Source organism: Zingiber officinale, chromosome 11B, assembly GCF_018446385.1.
Source record: "Zingiber officinale cultivar Zhangliang chromosome 11B, Zo_v1.1, whole genome shotgun sequence".
NCBI classification, from domain to species: Eukaryota; Viridiplantae; Streptophyta; class Magnoliopsida; order Zingiberales; family Zingiberaceae; genus Zingiber; species Zingiber officinale.
The window spans coordinates 14242233-14259174 of record NC_056007.1 but is presented as its reverse complement, the minus strand read 5'-3'; positions in this window follow the sequence as shown (position 1 = coordinate 14259174).

The window sequence follows — 16942 nt, the reverse complement described above, 5'->3', positions numbered from 1 at the left end:
AATAACAAAGGAAAAGGAAAACAAACTACATATTCTGGGAGTTTTCTTAACTTTGTTAGTTCAGAAGTCAATTTAGCTATTGTATCCACTAACACTTGGTGGATAAATACTAGTGCTACTACTCACATAAGTTTCACTATGCAGGGTTATCTCAGGAGCCGACTTCCGCTTGATGGTGAAAGATACATTTATACAGGAAATAGAAAGAAGGATAAAGTTGAGTCGATTGATGTTTTTAGGCTTTGTTTAAGAACCAATGTTTTTCTGGATTTAGAAAATACATTTTTTGTACTATCTTTTCAATGGAATTTAATTTCAATTTCTTATTTGGACAAATCAGGTTATTCTTGTTCATTTAGAAATGAAATTTTCAGTATCTTCTTTAATTCAGTATTGGTTGGCAAGGGTTCCTTGGTTGATAAGCTTTATAAATTGAACACCTTTACTCCTATGGTTGACAACGTAATAATATATAGGATAGGTACGAAACATAAATTGACCGACGAGAATTCTTCCATGCTGTGGCATAAGCGTTTAGGACATATATCCAAATAATGCCTAGAAAGATTAATGTCATATGGAATTCTTAATTCCCTTGACATGTCAGACTTTGATATCTGTATAGAGTGTGTTAAGGGGAAGACTACTAACAAAAGGAACAAGAGGGCTAGCCGTTGTAGTGACGTTTTGGAGCTACTATATATGGATATTTGTGGAACATTCCCTAAGGCATCTTTGAATGGACACACATATTTTATTAGCTTCATAGATGACTATTCCAGATTTGGCTATCGGTACCTTATTCATAAGAACTCACAATATTTGGACATGTTCAAAATTTTCAAAGACGAAGTTGAACTTCGACTAGCCAAGAAAATTAAAGTCGTCCGATTCGACTATGGAGGTGAATATTACGGTCGATATGATGGATCAGGTGAACAACGTCTAGGACTTTTTACAAACTACCTTACTGAGTGTGAGATTGTACCTCAATATACCATGCCTGGTACACCCAGTTAGAATGGTGTAGCTGAGCATCGTAAGCGAACTCTAAAAGACATGGTAAGAAGTATGATGACTTTCACTTCTCTACCAGAGTCTTTATGGGGGTGAAGCACTCAAGATTGTAATTTACCTACTCAATAGAATACCAAGTAAAGCAGTAACTAAAACCCCATTTGAGATGTGGGCAAGTAGAAAACCTAGCATTAGCCATTTACACATTTGGGGTTGTCCAGCTGAAGCTAGGCCTTATAGGCCTAATGAAAGGAAACTGGACTCAAGAACAGTTAACTGCAATTTTATAGGTTATTCTGAGAAGTCAAGAGGGTATAAATTTTATGATCCCTCTAATAAATCCTTCTTTAAAACGGGAAATGCCAAGTTCATTGAGGACAATGGGAGTGATAAGGCAAGAGAAATAACTTTTGAGGAATGCATTTGCAATTTTCCTGTAGTCACTACTAGTGCGATCAATAGCGGCGTAGTTACCATATTGCACATTATGGGCATTACACATCTAGTGAGCATAGTGAACCAAGATATTTCCATAACATCTCTAATGCAATTGGAGGAGTCTGCCACTGAAATTGAAATATTGCCTTATATTGATGAGCAAGTACCTCAACTATCTCAAACTCAAGTGCCTTTAAGGCGATCCACAAGGGAACGGAGAACTACGAATTCTCATGATTATGTTTATCTCCAAGAGCATGAGTTTGACATAGGGTTGAAAAGTGATCCTACATCTTTCCAAAAAGTCAAACAGTGCTCTAACCCTAAAAGGTGGATTGACGCCATGCAAAAAGAGTTGAAGTCTATGGTAGACAATGATGTTTGGGAACATGTCAAATTGCCCGAAGGAAAGAATCCTGTTCGCTGTAAATGGATATTTAAAACCAAGCAGGATTCAAGGGGCAATGTCAAAAAGTATAAGACTCGTCTTGTTACCAAGGGATTCACTTTGAAAGAAGACATTGATTACAAGGAGACTTTCTCTCCTGTATCCACAAAAGACTCCCTTAGGGTAATCGTGGTACTTGTAGCTCATTATGATTTAGAGCTATATCAAATGGACGTAAAGATTGCATTCTTCAATGGAGACATAGAGGAGTCTATATATATGGTGCAACCAGAGAACTTTGAGTTTAAAAACTCAAATCACCTAGTTTATAGATTAAAGAACTCTATTTATAGTTTAAAGCAAGCATCCCGTCAGTGGTACCAAAAATTTGATCAAGTGGTTACCTCATTTGGATTTAAAGAGAACCTCGTTGATCAGTGCATATATGTCAAGTTCAGTGGGAGCAAGTTTGTTATACTTATTTTATACGTGGACGATATATTGCTTGCGAACAATAATAATGGTATGCTGCATTAAACCAAGTTATTTCTATCTGGTAATTTTGAAATGAAAAATCTTGGTGATGTATCCTTTATTTTAGGCATACATATCTATGTATTCGTTCAAGAGGCATTCTTGAACATTTACAACAGACTTATATTGAAAAGGTTCTTATAAGGTATAGTATGAAGAAATATACACCTGGTGACACACCTGTGTCAAGAGGTGACAAGTTCAGCTTGTAGCAATGTTCACGGCTTGAACTTGAAATAAAGGAGATAGAACAATTTCCATATGTGTCAGCGGTGGGAAGTCTCATGTATGCACAAGTTTGTATTCGACTAGATATAACATTTAAGTGAGGATGTTAGGTAGATATGTAAGTAACTCAAGACCATTACACTAGAAAACGGTAAAGAGAGTGATATGATATTTGTAGAGAACTAAAAGACATATGCTCATGTATTGGAGATCAGATCATCTGGATGTGATTGGATATTCAGACTCTGATTTTGCTAGATGCTTTGATAGCAGGAGATCTATTTCAGGTTATATTTTCATGCTTGCTGGAGGGGCTATATCTTGGAAGAGTATCAAGCAGACACTAGTAGCCACTTCTACTATGGAGGTAGAGTTAATAGCATGCTATGAAGCATCCAATCACGGGATTTAGCTGCGGAACTTCATCACAGCATTACAGATCATTGATGGCATTGACAAGCAACCGAGGATCTACTGTGATAATAAAGTCGTAGAACTTTATGCCCAAAACCAAAGTAACCAAAGTCCCAACTTAGGATCTACTTTAGGGCGATTCTAATTTATCCCATAATTGAAAAAAAAGTAACCAAAGTCCTAAATATGGACCTAGAGATGTCAAAATTTTATGAAATAAGTTTCTATGTATTCGTATTATTCTGCTGATTATAAAAATTCCCTCATTCATAATTTTGATCCAATATATTGAGTGTAGTGATTTTTTAACATTAATGTGACCTAATTCATGTTAAAAAAATTACTACACTCAATATATTGGGTTAAAATAATGTATGAGGGTATTTTAATGATCAGAAGAATAATATGAACATATGAAAACATATTTCATGAAATTTTGAGATCTCTAGGTCCATATTTAGTATTACGGACTGTTACACAACTACAAGTGTACAGTTTCGTCGTCAGTAATAAAAATATCGAATCCACAGGGACTGTTGATTAAGCACTAGAGATGTCGCAAGGTAAGTTATCTAGACGGTCGAAAGTTGGCTTTGGCATTTTCAAACTAACGAGGGCGATTGAAAAGGGAAAGAGAAGGATGAGAGAAAGAGAAAGAACTAATCTTGGATGGAATGAGCTTCGGGAGATGGATTCTAGGATTTCGGTTTCATTGTAATACTAGGAGATACTACAGAGATTGCTTAGTTTCTGCCCTCTATATCCATGCTCTTGTAGGAAGTTAGATTGGTCAATATCCCTAAGTATCGAATAGAGACGATCCCTGTGAAATCCTGTAACGGTTAACCCCCCTATCACGAGGGCGCCTCGGTAGATCACTGGGATACACATCTAGTAAATAACAATAAGGATAAGGGTTACCTTCCTCCTTATGGAGGAATTGCCTCTCCCTTCAAGAGAATGCCCTAGACGTCCGTGAATGTGTTACTTTTGTCACTAGGGCCCCTCGGGTATATGATTTAGATCACTGTCTTTACGAGAGCGGCAGTTCCTAAGGGATTGTTTCTCCTTTTAAGGGAACGTCTTAGACATCTGGAAAGGGTTACCCCTATCACTAGGATACCTTGGTCAATACACTCTAAGGTACCCCCTTTGCGGGATCAACAATCCTCCACATCAAACAATCAAAGCATAGAAACATAAACATGGCACACACGCAACTCATCAAGCACGAACAAGGCATCAACAGGTCATTGAATAGAAACAAGGCGAATCTACATAGTTCTACATCTCCATAATATTACAAATACTTCCTAATCCTAGAAGAGGATGTCTACTCCATTGTGGGGGAAGAACAACCCCAAAACATAAAGAAAAGCATGCTTACAACCCTAGAAGGAAAGGAAGAAGAGATGCTTGATTATTCCGATGTTTTGGGGATACTTCCTTGCTCCGGAGATGAATGGATCATGAAGAGACGGCGGTGGATGAAGCTCGACGGCTTTCCCTGAGGAGAGGGACGAAGTCCTGAACAAAAGATAATGAAAGAATAGGGTTCTTGAGCCTTTTATACCTCCTCCACGCTGCCCAGGAAAACCAGGATTTACAAGCATCCGGTAAACCAGGTTTTTCACCCATTAAACCAGGTTTTCTTGTGATTCAACCTGAACCAAATTTGTATCCCTTGAAATTATCTTCAATCTGATACTTGGATCGAGCCTTGGCTCAAACTGAGCCAAAAGTTATGGCGGTTCGAAGTTTGGTCTGCAGTCTGGGCGGAGGTCCAGTTGAACCCGCGGTTAGGAGGCATGGCCGTGACCCTCTTCAACTCTGTATTGCAAGCACGACCGTGCCATTTTGCACGGACAGAACGTGCTCATGGCCACATGGTCGTGTGGTGCTCGCATGGCCCAAGCTTCTGTGTGCACTTTTTCTCCATTTTCGCTCCAAATAACGTCCTGTCAACAAGAAAACAAGCAAAGAGCAGATCTCCGAACAAATATAATGGAAGTATGACATTATAAAAAAATAGGGTGCAATAACCATAGAATATTCTATGAAATACAAGTAGATGTGCGTCCAAACATGTATAAATGATCATAAGATCTACGCACATCACACCCCCAGACTTAAACCTTTGCTTGCCCTCAAGCAAAACCCGTAATCTAGATTCATGTGGTTAAATAGTGCATCATAATCTCTAGAAAGTCAATCTAATCCTATCAGATGATTTCATTGGTGAGCAAGATACAAAAGTAGTTTGAGTATGGCCTAAGTAGTAGTCCTCCGTGCTCAGTGCGAAAGTGGCCTAAATTTATCAAGTTTCAATCCCTAAGTCTAGTCAAGTCGTCATAAAATTGTGTTCCTTATGCTTCCAGTGATAGGCACTTACCTGCCACACGCAAGGTTCGTTCCCCTCAAGAATGATATGCATCATCTACACAAGGTCTCAAAGGAATACTCAGTATCAAGAGAAACATAGCAATCATTTCCCCAGTAACCTAACTCGGTCTCAAAGGGGTGAATTGCTAGTTTTCACTCACGACGACTATTTTTTATCCCTTATTTTTTTCATTGCATGTTTGAAAAGTATCAAACTTGAACAAACCTTCAAATTTTTTTTTTATTATTTTATTTTATTTTATTTTTTGGGATTGATTTTTCCAAATGAACTTACATGATCTGAGTTTATCCAGTAACCAAAATGTAGTTGAGAGGTCACCATAGAAACACAAGTACTAGTCCAATTCTATGAATCATGACTATTTTAGAGTTATCAACCATCAAAAATAGGCATAGTGTATAGAGATCCTAAAACAAGGCCAATACTTAAACACTTATAGTAAAAATATTGCTCACTTCATGCTATCATAGATAGAAAAAGATAGATCACTAAACATAAGTAACACATGAACCACATAAAATCTAGAATAGATGTGCTAGTATTTTGTATTAAGGAACAAGCAATCATAATATGATGTAGGATGCAACTAGCAAAAATTTTATTATGCAAAAAGAAATAAGCACTAAACTAAATGCATCTAATGCATCCCCCCAGGCTTAAACTTTTCATCGTCCCGATGAAAACTAAAAATGTAATGTGAAGGAAATTTATGAAGTTTAGAGAAGTTACCAAGTGATGAGCTCTAAATCATTGACATTCATGTTTTTAAAAATGCTCCTCTATCCAATGCTCACTTTCCTCCACAACTTTGAAATCTACAAAAATAAGATAGACAAGAAAAATTGAGTAGAGGGTATGATTTATTATCAATGAAGTAAAAAGAAACTAGAAAGAACTAAAGACATAAATAAGAAAGAACTTGGGTTGCCTCCCAAGAAGCGCTTGTTTAAGGTCATTAGCTCGACCACCTCATTAGATTCATCGAAATCTCGCTCTAGGAGGGTTGAGGGTTAAGATATTTCATCACCCTCTTTCCAAGGGCTGTTATTATGGAAGGAGCTTTCATCAAAAAGTGAAGAATCGCCCTCTCCATCTTCGTCTTCTTGGAAATTCTTTCAGGAGGTCGAAGACGGTTCAGATCGAGCTTCCAATTATAGGCTCCATGAAAATCTACACACCCAAAAGAAAAACATACCTCTCCCAAATATGTAATATAAGAAGGAACTAGAACCATATTAGTATAAACTGAGTATGTATCAAAAATTGAATCACATCCAATAAAATCAATTATAGGTACCTCTATAAAGTTTTCCAAAAGATCACTAGAAATACTAACCTTGCATTGTTGAGATATACCTGAAAGTTCTAAACATGTGGATGTGACTTCTTCAGAATTAAGTACTGGTTCGAGCTCTGACTCAAGTGGCGGCACTTCTGAAAATGGTGATTCTTGGGGCTTTGTTTCCATTGCACAAGTCCCTACACAATTATCATCAACCAGTGCCATTCTTGCAAATTCCATAGTATCGAGTTGTTGTGCGACCAAGAGAGGTGATCCTTGGGTCATTTCCTCCATAGTACATGCCCCTACACTTTTATCTACCACATCATCATCATAAGTGGGGTAGAGTCCACTAACACTAATGTCATCAATAGAGGGATCAACAACATTATGAGAAATTTGAAGTAATATTCGTAAAGTTGAGATCCCCCATTGCACCATTAGCTCTTAGGAAACTTGTGTTGTGGTCTCCATCTGACTTGGAGCAGGGATATTTGTGTGTTGGGAGTCCTCCAAGTCAACCGACTCATCTGGTAGTGAATAATGTGGTCCATCTGATGATGAGTTATCCTGACACTCTGACTAACACTGATTTATTTGAGAAATATGCTCAACATTTTGTATGTAATTGTAGTCCAAATTTTGATGGTTCATCCTAAATTGATTGTAATGTTGAGGTGGGTCAGAGATCTCCTACTGGAATAATGACTGCTCACTCTACTCTGGAATTAGCTGGGGTTGAAGGTTCTGAATTTGATGATCTTCCCAGTAGCCATAAGTATCAGGAACTTGCTCATAGGTATCTTGATTTTGAGGTTGACCCAAACACTGAAATTCCGGAGTTATAGCAGTCTTTTGGAAAAAATGGCAAATAGCAGCTGGATGAGATGTGCTACCACACACTCCACAAAGGAACTCAAATTGATCATTTTTTGAATCATAATATTTATCAATGGAAGATCTTAGGCTCATGGGTGTGAAAAATTCTCTTGAAGCCCTACTTGACATGTTAGTGCTCATGGATATTCAAGAAAAAATTATGAGAGAGAAAAAAATCAAAAAAATGAAGAATTAAGAGCAAGAAAGATAATACAAAAATAAAGAAAAAGAAAAACTGAATCTTAAACTAATAACAAGAAATGAATCCAGAGTTTAAAGACAGAAAAGAAAATGCATTTTTTTTAATTATGAAAATGGAAAAACCCAAAGCTATTCACAAGTAGATTAACTAAATTACTAATTTACTAATGATAATGCGAACTGTGAGATCTCGGAAAATTTAAATAATAGGGTTATTTGAGAAATAGCCTTACAAATTTTTCCGGAATTTTTAGAAATTTTCTGAAAATTTTTCCGAGCTCGTACGACGGATTTTGAGGGGATCAATTTCTGGCACGGATAAAACCTGTTTGGGATACCCGTTTAAGTGAGGAAATGTTTATTATTTATATTCCTTTTCTTTTAAATTTTCCCTAACCCAAATCGCCGAGCTTTCCCCAATCTCCCCGATTCTCTCCTTCCGACCTCCCTCTTCTTCTCTGTTCCCTCTCTCGCGGATCACTCGACGCCGAGGCCGGAGGAGACTCGTCACCGGAGCTCCACGGAAAACCAGTGGAGTCACCGGAACTCGACGGTGCCGAGGAAGACAAGCCGGATCTGGTCGAGGGGTTCTGCTTCGGCAGATTTTGTGGTCGATCGCCTCTCCTCTCTGTCGGCGGTCTCTTTTCCGACACCGGCGCTACCAGGGGAGCGGATCGTTGGCGGTTGTGCGTCTCCTTCCACCATCGTCCACCGAAGCTTGGAGTGATGCCTAGTTTGGATTTGTGCATTCGCCGGCGTGGGTAAGCTAGCCCCTGTTCTCTAGCTTGTGCCCTAGATCGAGTCTTCTTTCCCGATTCTTGCTCGTTGTCTCCCTGATTGTTGGCGATCCTAGGTCAGGTCCTGGATTCCCTTCCTTGTTGATTGTTGATTTGAGGATCAGAGGAATCTTTGGTACGCTGCTTCATGTATTCGATCGGGTTGTGCGACATCTTCTGGAGACTCGAGGTAAGACTTCATCGGGAAATTTGAGGGGGATCAAGGAGGATCTTGTAATCGGTTTTCCTCTGATCAGATCATGGACTTTTGCATTGTTGCCGATTGAAGTCTCAAATTGGAGGTAAGATTTGGTCCCGGAATTAGGTTACTGTTTGACTAGTGATGTTTATTCCTTGATCTGATCCGTGATCTCACCTTGAACCGAATAGCATACTGGAATGTAACAGAGAGATGCTTGCTCTGGGGTGTTCTCTGGTTCAACAACTTCCCTTGTTGCCAGCAGCAAGTTTGATCCGAACAGAGGAGTTGATTCCAGTAGGTTGTTCTGTTCCAGTGGTGTTGCCTTGCCGACAACACTCAAACCAGCATCAACAGTAGCTTGATTGAGGTATGTGTAGGAGTAATTGATACATGAGCATGTTGTGGATGAATTATACTGGTTGTTGATTGTGTGTAGGTTTTTGATCTTGTTGTAGAACGGTTAATTTAGGTTTATCTGTTGAATTGGAGATGATATGGATTCCTAGATGGTTAGTATATCATTGGTTGTTACATGTTGTATTTAGTTGCTAAATTAGGTGTAGATGTAATTGTTTAGACTAATTTAATGGAATGATTAGGGTTAAGGTTATTAACCCTAATCAACTGTTAGATTTCTAATCTAATTGGTGGTTAGGGATTAGGTAACTAACCCTAATTGACCGTTAAATTAATTAGGTAGGTTGGTGTTCATGTGATTAGGGTTTTGCCCTAATTTAGTTTTAGGGATTTTATTTAGCTATTCATTTGGATTTAGCTAAATAAAATATATATATTGTTTGTTGACACAGGACTCTGATTCGAGACGGGCGTCTCGACCTTGGATTGCTTGATCGTACCTTCTATTTGAGGCGGGTACCCTTTGACTTATCTTTTGATACTGTCTTATGATATGTATAGTTTATATATAGTTACTAGTGATAGGTGGTAGATTTATTTCTTCCCTGGTCTTAGCTAGTTGATACCTATCACATGCTTCATCTGTTAGTTGCTTTACTTCAGGATTGGATATTTACCTCTTGCCATGTATATATATGTTAATAGAGATGCATATCTATAGTGCTCTACTCTACTGGATTAGTTGCTTTACATGTGTGATACATGCTCTTGGATTTATGATACTTACATCATTGTTATATGTGATGTCTTTGGGTTTATGCTGTTTATATCATGGTTATATATATGCGTTTACCTTTTGGGCACACCCATATATGGAGGAGGCTATGTTCAGGTATGACATACTGTAGCATCATGCACCATCCCGCATGATTGCATCTTTGGGCGATTAGCGACTCCATTATTGTTGAGCTCGTCGGCGGCTACATGGGCCCACAACGTGACTACTGCATGGGTAGTGGCACGGCACCAGGGTGTGTATGGCGGTTGCTCTGTGGCTCCATTGGTTCGCTCATGGGTAGTGTGTTGCGCGTGGTAGCGGGCGAGGATCCCTCCCGTCATTGCGTCTGGGAGTTGAGGCGTTCGCTCCCTCACTATGTTTGAGGTAGGAGGATAGGTGTACTCGGCATCCGTCCACTCGGTCACTCATCGGGGGTAGTGACGGCAGAGTGTGTCACAGCCCTACCTACTCGGTCTCGCCATCGCGTGTGAGACGGCTGACTAGCGTCAGGGGTGACCATGTCATATCGCATCATATGCACAGATTGCATTTATTGTGATTGTTGCATATTGGATGATGCACTTGGGTGACTGCATATGATTGACATGCATACAGGATACATGCGTATTTGTTCTGACTATCTTTATCTGTGTATGTCCACAGTCATTCGCCCAAGCCTCGCAGGTGAGTACAGTTTATTACAGTTATGCAGTTCCTTATTATTCTTGCTATAGATTGTGATTTATGCATATTGTGGGTTACTACAGTTTGTTTCAGCTCTGCATATCTGTTGAACTGTTAGGAGACTATACCGTAGGTTGTATGGTTAGAGAATTGTACTATTGATCCTATGGTTTAGGAGACTGTACCTTAAGATATTACTGGTAGTTATATATTGCTGTACATGTCTATTGAATTACCAGCTGAGTTCTTTGAACTCACCCCGTTGTTACTACTTTTCAGGTTGAGGCCGTCAGGAGAGATTCCAGTCGCTAGCCCCATTATCGCGAGGATTTTCTTTGTCGGAGTATATTTTGCTTTTGCATCTTATATACTTGTATTGTGGGTTTGTATTGTGGACTTTACATTGAACATTCGGGTTTGCTACTTTTGTTTTCCGCTGCGGTTGTATTTCCATTACTTCGTGGATTTGTTTCTTCGTTGTAGTGGAGTAGGCTGTTTACATATATCTTCGAGGTTCTATACCGTCTTTCCTTATTAAACTGCGTGGATTGATCATATATTATATCTGTGTGGAATGTTGATATAAACTGCGTGGTTTGTTTCTTATTTGTATTGTATTATTCCGGCCGTGTGTGGCTGAGGTATAGAGATATATGTATACTGAGCTTCATATTGTCCGCCGTACAGGGGAGATGCTGCCGAAATTTCTTCGGACAGGGACTACCTGGGGGCGTGACAATTTTTGGTATCAGAGCCAAGTTACACGATACTTGCTCTTCGTTTTAGATTTTCGAGGTTTATCTGATACCAATTTATTTGGTATCAGAGCGGATTTCTGATACTTGTTTCTCGTGTTCTGGAGTTTACGAGCTTATCTGGATATTTTCGGATTATACGGATTTCCGTCAATTTTCTCATTTCGGAATTCCGAGGCATTTTGATGAGGTTTTATTGGATCTATTTGGGGGCTTTGCAGTGACAGGACATCTCCAGACGACAATAGGTAAATCAGGTAATTTTATAGTTTCCATACCTGTAGTAATATCTGGATAACATTTTTTTTTTCATATATGATACGTGTTCTAGTACTTAAACGTGGTCGCACATGTATGAGGGCGATCGATTCTCTAGAGACAGAGTCTCCAGAGAGTTCTGTTAGGGTTGAGCCTGTCCGTCAGGGATAGACTCCTCAGGGTATTGTGACCACGTTAGACTGTCAGATCCTGACGGTTCCGACTTCAGAGGTACCTACCTCGCCTGTACCACCAGTAGTACCTACAGGGTACTCGACACCTTCTCTAGCCGTGCCTACTGCGTACTCGGTACCACCACAGACATCTGTGCTGGTTACTACATACTCGGTACCTGCACCAGCAGTACCGGTTACATCTTACCCGGTACCGCCCATCATACCTTTAGTCGTCCCTACTTATGCCTACTCTATAGTTCCACTAGTGGTTCCTACCCTGTTTATGTGGAAGCACCAGTGGTACCTCTTCCAACCTATCCATCAGTACCACCCATAAGATCAACTCCAGTGATTCTGCCCAATACCGCAGCGATATCTACGGATATGGTTGTGGCACGAGCATGGATCCCAGCCTTGGCGGAGTTGGTGAAAAGCCAATTCACGCTATTTCGCGGGGAGACTGATCCGAGCGTGGCTCAATCTTGGATAGAGTCTATGGAGCGGACATTCTTTTACATGGCCTGCTCCGAGTGGGAGAAGGCTGAGCTGGCTGCTTACCACTTACGAGACGGGGCAGAGATCTGGTAGGATACTTTGTGCTCGATTATAGGCGAGCAACATATTACCTGGACGAGATTTATGGAGGCATTTGAGAGTCAGTATTTTCCCCGCGCGTATCAGATGACACGTCGGTAGGATTTTCTGAGTCTTCGACAGAATAACCGCTCAGTGATGGAGTATAATGCCGAATTTAATCGGTTGGCCAGATTCTGTCCGGAGTTGGTTGCCGAGGACAGATCTCGTATGCTCTAGTTGGTCCAGGGATTGGACGTGCATCTTCAGGTTAAGATTATCGGTCTTGGTATTGCATCATACACAGAGGCACTGGATAGAGCGCTTATGATTGAGTCTGCTCATCAGAGAGTGAATGCAGACAAGAAGAGGAAGCAGACGGATCGAACTTCCGGACAGATCCAGCAGCCATATACTACTGGACAGTAGCAGAACAGTCGCCCTCAGACGGGTCAGGGTACTTCTGGGTCATCCGGACGTCCCCAGAAATCAGGACGATCTTCAGCTGGACGTTCCCGGTCTGCTCAGCAGAACTGGAAACAGTCCACTTATGACTTGCACTGCACCCGATGTGGATCTCGAGATCACATCACCTCTGCATGCACCCTGGGACAGTCAGTTTGCTATTATTGTAAACTGCCTGGGCACTTGAGCCGAGATTGTTCGCGGAAGGCTCAGCATGTAGCTTTTGGGATTTCTGTTCCGGGAGGACAGTTTGGTCAGTCTGGGACTCAGCGAGCCGGGCCGAAAGCCCAATCTTCGCAGCGTCAGCAGAGGACAACTCTTCATGTAGAAGCTGCATATGGCATGCACGGGCAGGAGCATTCCAGTGTCCTTGTGGAGAACCTCACGGTATTCCGCCTTAGTGTTCTCCTGTACTATTCGTCAAGAAGAAGGATGGTACTCTGAGGTTGTGCATCGATTATAAGCAGCTGAATACAGTGACTATCAGAAATAAGTACCCCTTGCCACGGATTGAGGATTTATTTGATCAGCTCAGAGATACATCAGTGTATTCTAAGATTGATCTGCAGTCTGGATATCATCAGCTGAGAGTTAGAGATTCTGATATTCAGAAGACAGCATTTCGCACCAGATACGGGCATTACGAGTTATTGGTAATGCCATTCGGGCTTACCAATGCTCCTGCAGTATTTATGGATTTGATGAACCGTATCTTTTTGGAGTATTTAGATCAGTTTGTGATTGTGTTTATCGATGACATATTGATCTATTCACGTTCCGAGGAGGAACATGCGCAGCACCTTCGCATAGTCTTGGAGACTCTTCGACGACATTATATGTGAAGTTCAGCAAATGTGCATTTGGCTACCCTCGGTTGGTTTTACGGGACATGTCGTGTCTAGCCGAGGTATTTCAGTAGATCCACAGAAGATCGAGGCTATCACTAGGCTGAGCACCAAGTCGATCCGGAGATCCGCAGTTTCTTGGGGTGGATATTCTGAGCGATTCGTAGAGGGTTTCTCGATATTGCTATGCGTTGACACGTCGACAAGGAAAGGCGTGAAGTTCACGTGGTCGAGGCTTTTGAGACCAGCTTCCGGAGTGAGCGGAGATTAGTATCGGCACGATTTTGGTTTTACCTTACGGTGATGTGATTAAATACTTACGACGCATCTCTTGAGGCTTGAGCCTTTGTTTTGATGCGACACGGTAGGGTAGTCTCCTATGCTTCTCGTCAGTTGAAGGAGCATGAGAAGAACTACCCAGTACATGATTTAGAGCTAGCTGCTATTATCTTTGTTTTGAAGATTTGGCGACATCATCTTTATGGTATTACTTTTGAGATTCTTATTGATCATAAGAGTCTCAAATATATTTTCACACAGAAGGAACTCAATCTCCGACAGAGGAGATGGATGGAGTTCCTGAAGGATTATGATTGTACTATTAGCTACCATCCGGGTAAAGCTAATGTGGTTGCTGATGCACTTAGCAGGAAGTCCAGAGGGACTTTAGCTTGTCACCGAGTTTTAGTCACGGACTTGATTCAGGGATTCTCCGAGTTGGGCCTTGAGGAGCAGGGACGGACAGAGCAGGGTATTCTTGTTACCATGGTTGCTCAGTCGTCGATCAGGATGAGGATTCGAGAGGCCCAGGCCGGAGATCAGCATTTACAGTTCATTAGCAGCCAGATAGCTTCCGGACAGCAGAATGAGTTTACACGAGACGATGAGGGGATTATTTCCGAGGCAGATTATGTGTACCTCAGTCTCACCCGGTCATGGAGGAGTTACTTCAGGAGGCTCATCGTTCTATATTTGCTATCCACGCAGGTGGGACCCGTATGTATCGTGATTTGAGGCGTTCCTATTGGTGGAACGGTATGAAGAAAGACATCGCAGATTTTGTAGCTAGATGTCTTGTTTGTCAGCAGGTGAAGGCTGAGCACCAGAGACCTGCTGGTTTACTTCAGAGGATCCCTATTCCAGAGTGGAAGTGGGAGCTCATTACTATGGATTTCGTGGTTGGTTTGCCTAGGACTCGTCGAGGCCATGATGCGATTTGGGTAATCGTTGACCGATTAACCAAATCCGCACATTTTATAGTGATCCGGAAGACTGATTCTCTAGATCGATTAGCAGAGTTATATTGTCGAGAGATTATCAGATTGCATGGAGTTCCGTTGAGCATTATATCTGATAGAGACCCACGGTTCACGTCCCGATTCTGGCAGAGTCTGCAGCAGGCCTTGGGCACAAAGCTTCGTTTCAGTACGGCATTCCATCCGCAGACAGATGGGCAGTCAGAGCGGACTATTCAGACATTGGAGGACTTGCTGAGGTCTTGTGTCATGGACTTCGGAGGCAGTTGGGAGGACCACCTGCCATTAGTGGAGTTCGCCTACAACAACAACTATCATTCGGCTATTCAGATGGCACCGTTTGAGGCGTTGTATGGTAGGCCTTGTCGGACACCCATCCTCTGGGAAGAGGTTGGGGAGGCCCAGCTGATAGGACCTCAGAGAGCTCAGCAAGATGCAGAGTTAGTTCGCACTATCAGACGGAGGATGTCAGATGCTCAGGACCGTCAGAAGAGTTATGCTGATCAGAGACGGAGACCCCTGGAGTTCTCCATTGGTGATCATGTATTTCTTAGAGTTTCACCCACGAAAGGGGTGAAGAGATTTGGTCTCCGAGGTAAGCTAGCTCCCCGATACATTGGACCATTCCAGATCTTGGAGAGGATTGGCGCAGTAGCTTACCGTCTGGCGCTACCACCATCTCTAGCTGGCATTCACGATGTATTCCATGTATCTATGCTGAGGAGATACGTATCCGATCCGGCACATGTTCTGTCAGATATATCTGTTCCTATTCAACCTGATGTTACTTACGAGGAGGTTCCGGTACGGATTCTGGACCGTAGAGAGCGTCAGCTACGGAACAAGACGGTCCGACTGGTTAAAGTCGGATGACAGCATCATTCTGACGAGGAGGCTACGTGGGAGCTGGAGGATACGATCCGAGCTCGATACCCCCATCTTTTTACTTGAGGTATGTGGGTTAGAGTATCTTCAGCATTTATACTGCATGGTTATATTTCAGTGGTTGTTATTGGTTATAGCGAAATTTGGGGACCAAATTTTTATTAGTAGGGGAGGATGTGAGATCTCGGAAAATTTAAATAATAGGGTTATTTGAGAAATAGCCTTACAAATTTTTCCGGAATTTTTAGAAATTTTCTGAAAATTTTTCCGAGCTCGTACGACGGATTTTGAGGGGATCAATTTCGGGCACGGATAAAACCTGTTTGGGATACCCGTTTAAGTGAGGAAATGTTTATTATTTATATTCCTTTTCTTTTAAATTTTCCCTAACCCAAATCGCCGAGCTTTCCCCAATCTCCCCGATTCTCTCCTTCCGACCTCCCTCTTCTTCTCTGTTCCCTCTCTCGCGGATCACTCGACGCCGAGGCCGGAGGAGACTCGTCACCGGAGCTCCACGGAAAACCAGTGGAGTCACCGGAACTCGACGGTGCCGAGGAAGACAAGCCGGATCTGGTCGAGGGGTTCTGCTTCGGCAGATTTTGTGGTCGATCGCCTCTCCTCTCTGTCGGCGGTCTCTTTTCCGACACCGGCGCTACCAGGGGAGCGGATCGTTGGCGGTTGTGCGTCTCCTTCCACCATCGTCCACCGAAGCTTGGAGTGATGCCTAGTTTGGATTTGTGCATTCGCCGGCGTGGGTAAGCTAGCCCCTGTTCTCTAGCTTGTGCCCTAGATCGAGTCTTCTTTCCCGATTCTTGCTCGTTGTCTCCCTGATTGTTGGCGATCCTAGGTCAGGTCCTGGATTCCCTTCCTTGTTGATTGTTGATTTGAGGATCAGAGGAATCTTTGGTACGCTGCTTCACGTATTCGATCGGGTTGTGCGACATCTTCTGGAGACTCGAGGTAAGACTTCATCGGGAAATTTGAGGGGGATCAAGGAGGATCTTGTAATCGGTTTTCCTCTGATCAGATCATGGACTTTTGCATTGTTGCCGATTGAAGTCTCAAATTGGAGGTAAGATTTGGTCCCGGAATTAGGTTACTGTTTGACTAGTGATGTTTATTCCTTGATCTGATCCGTGATCTCACC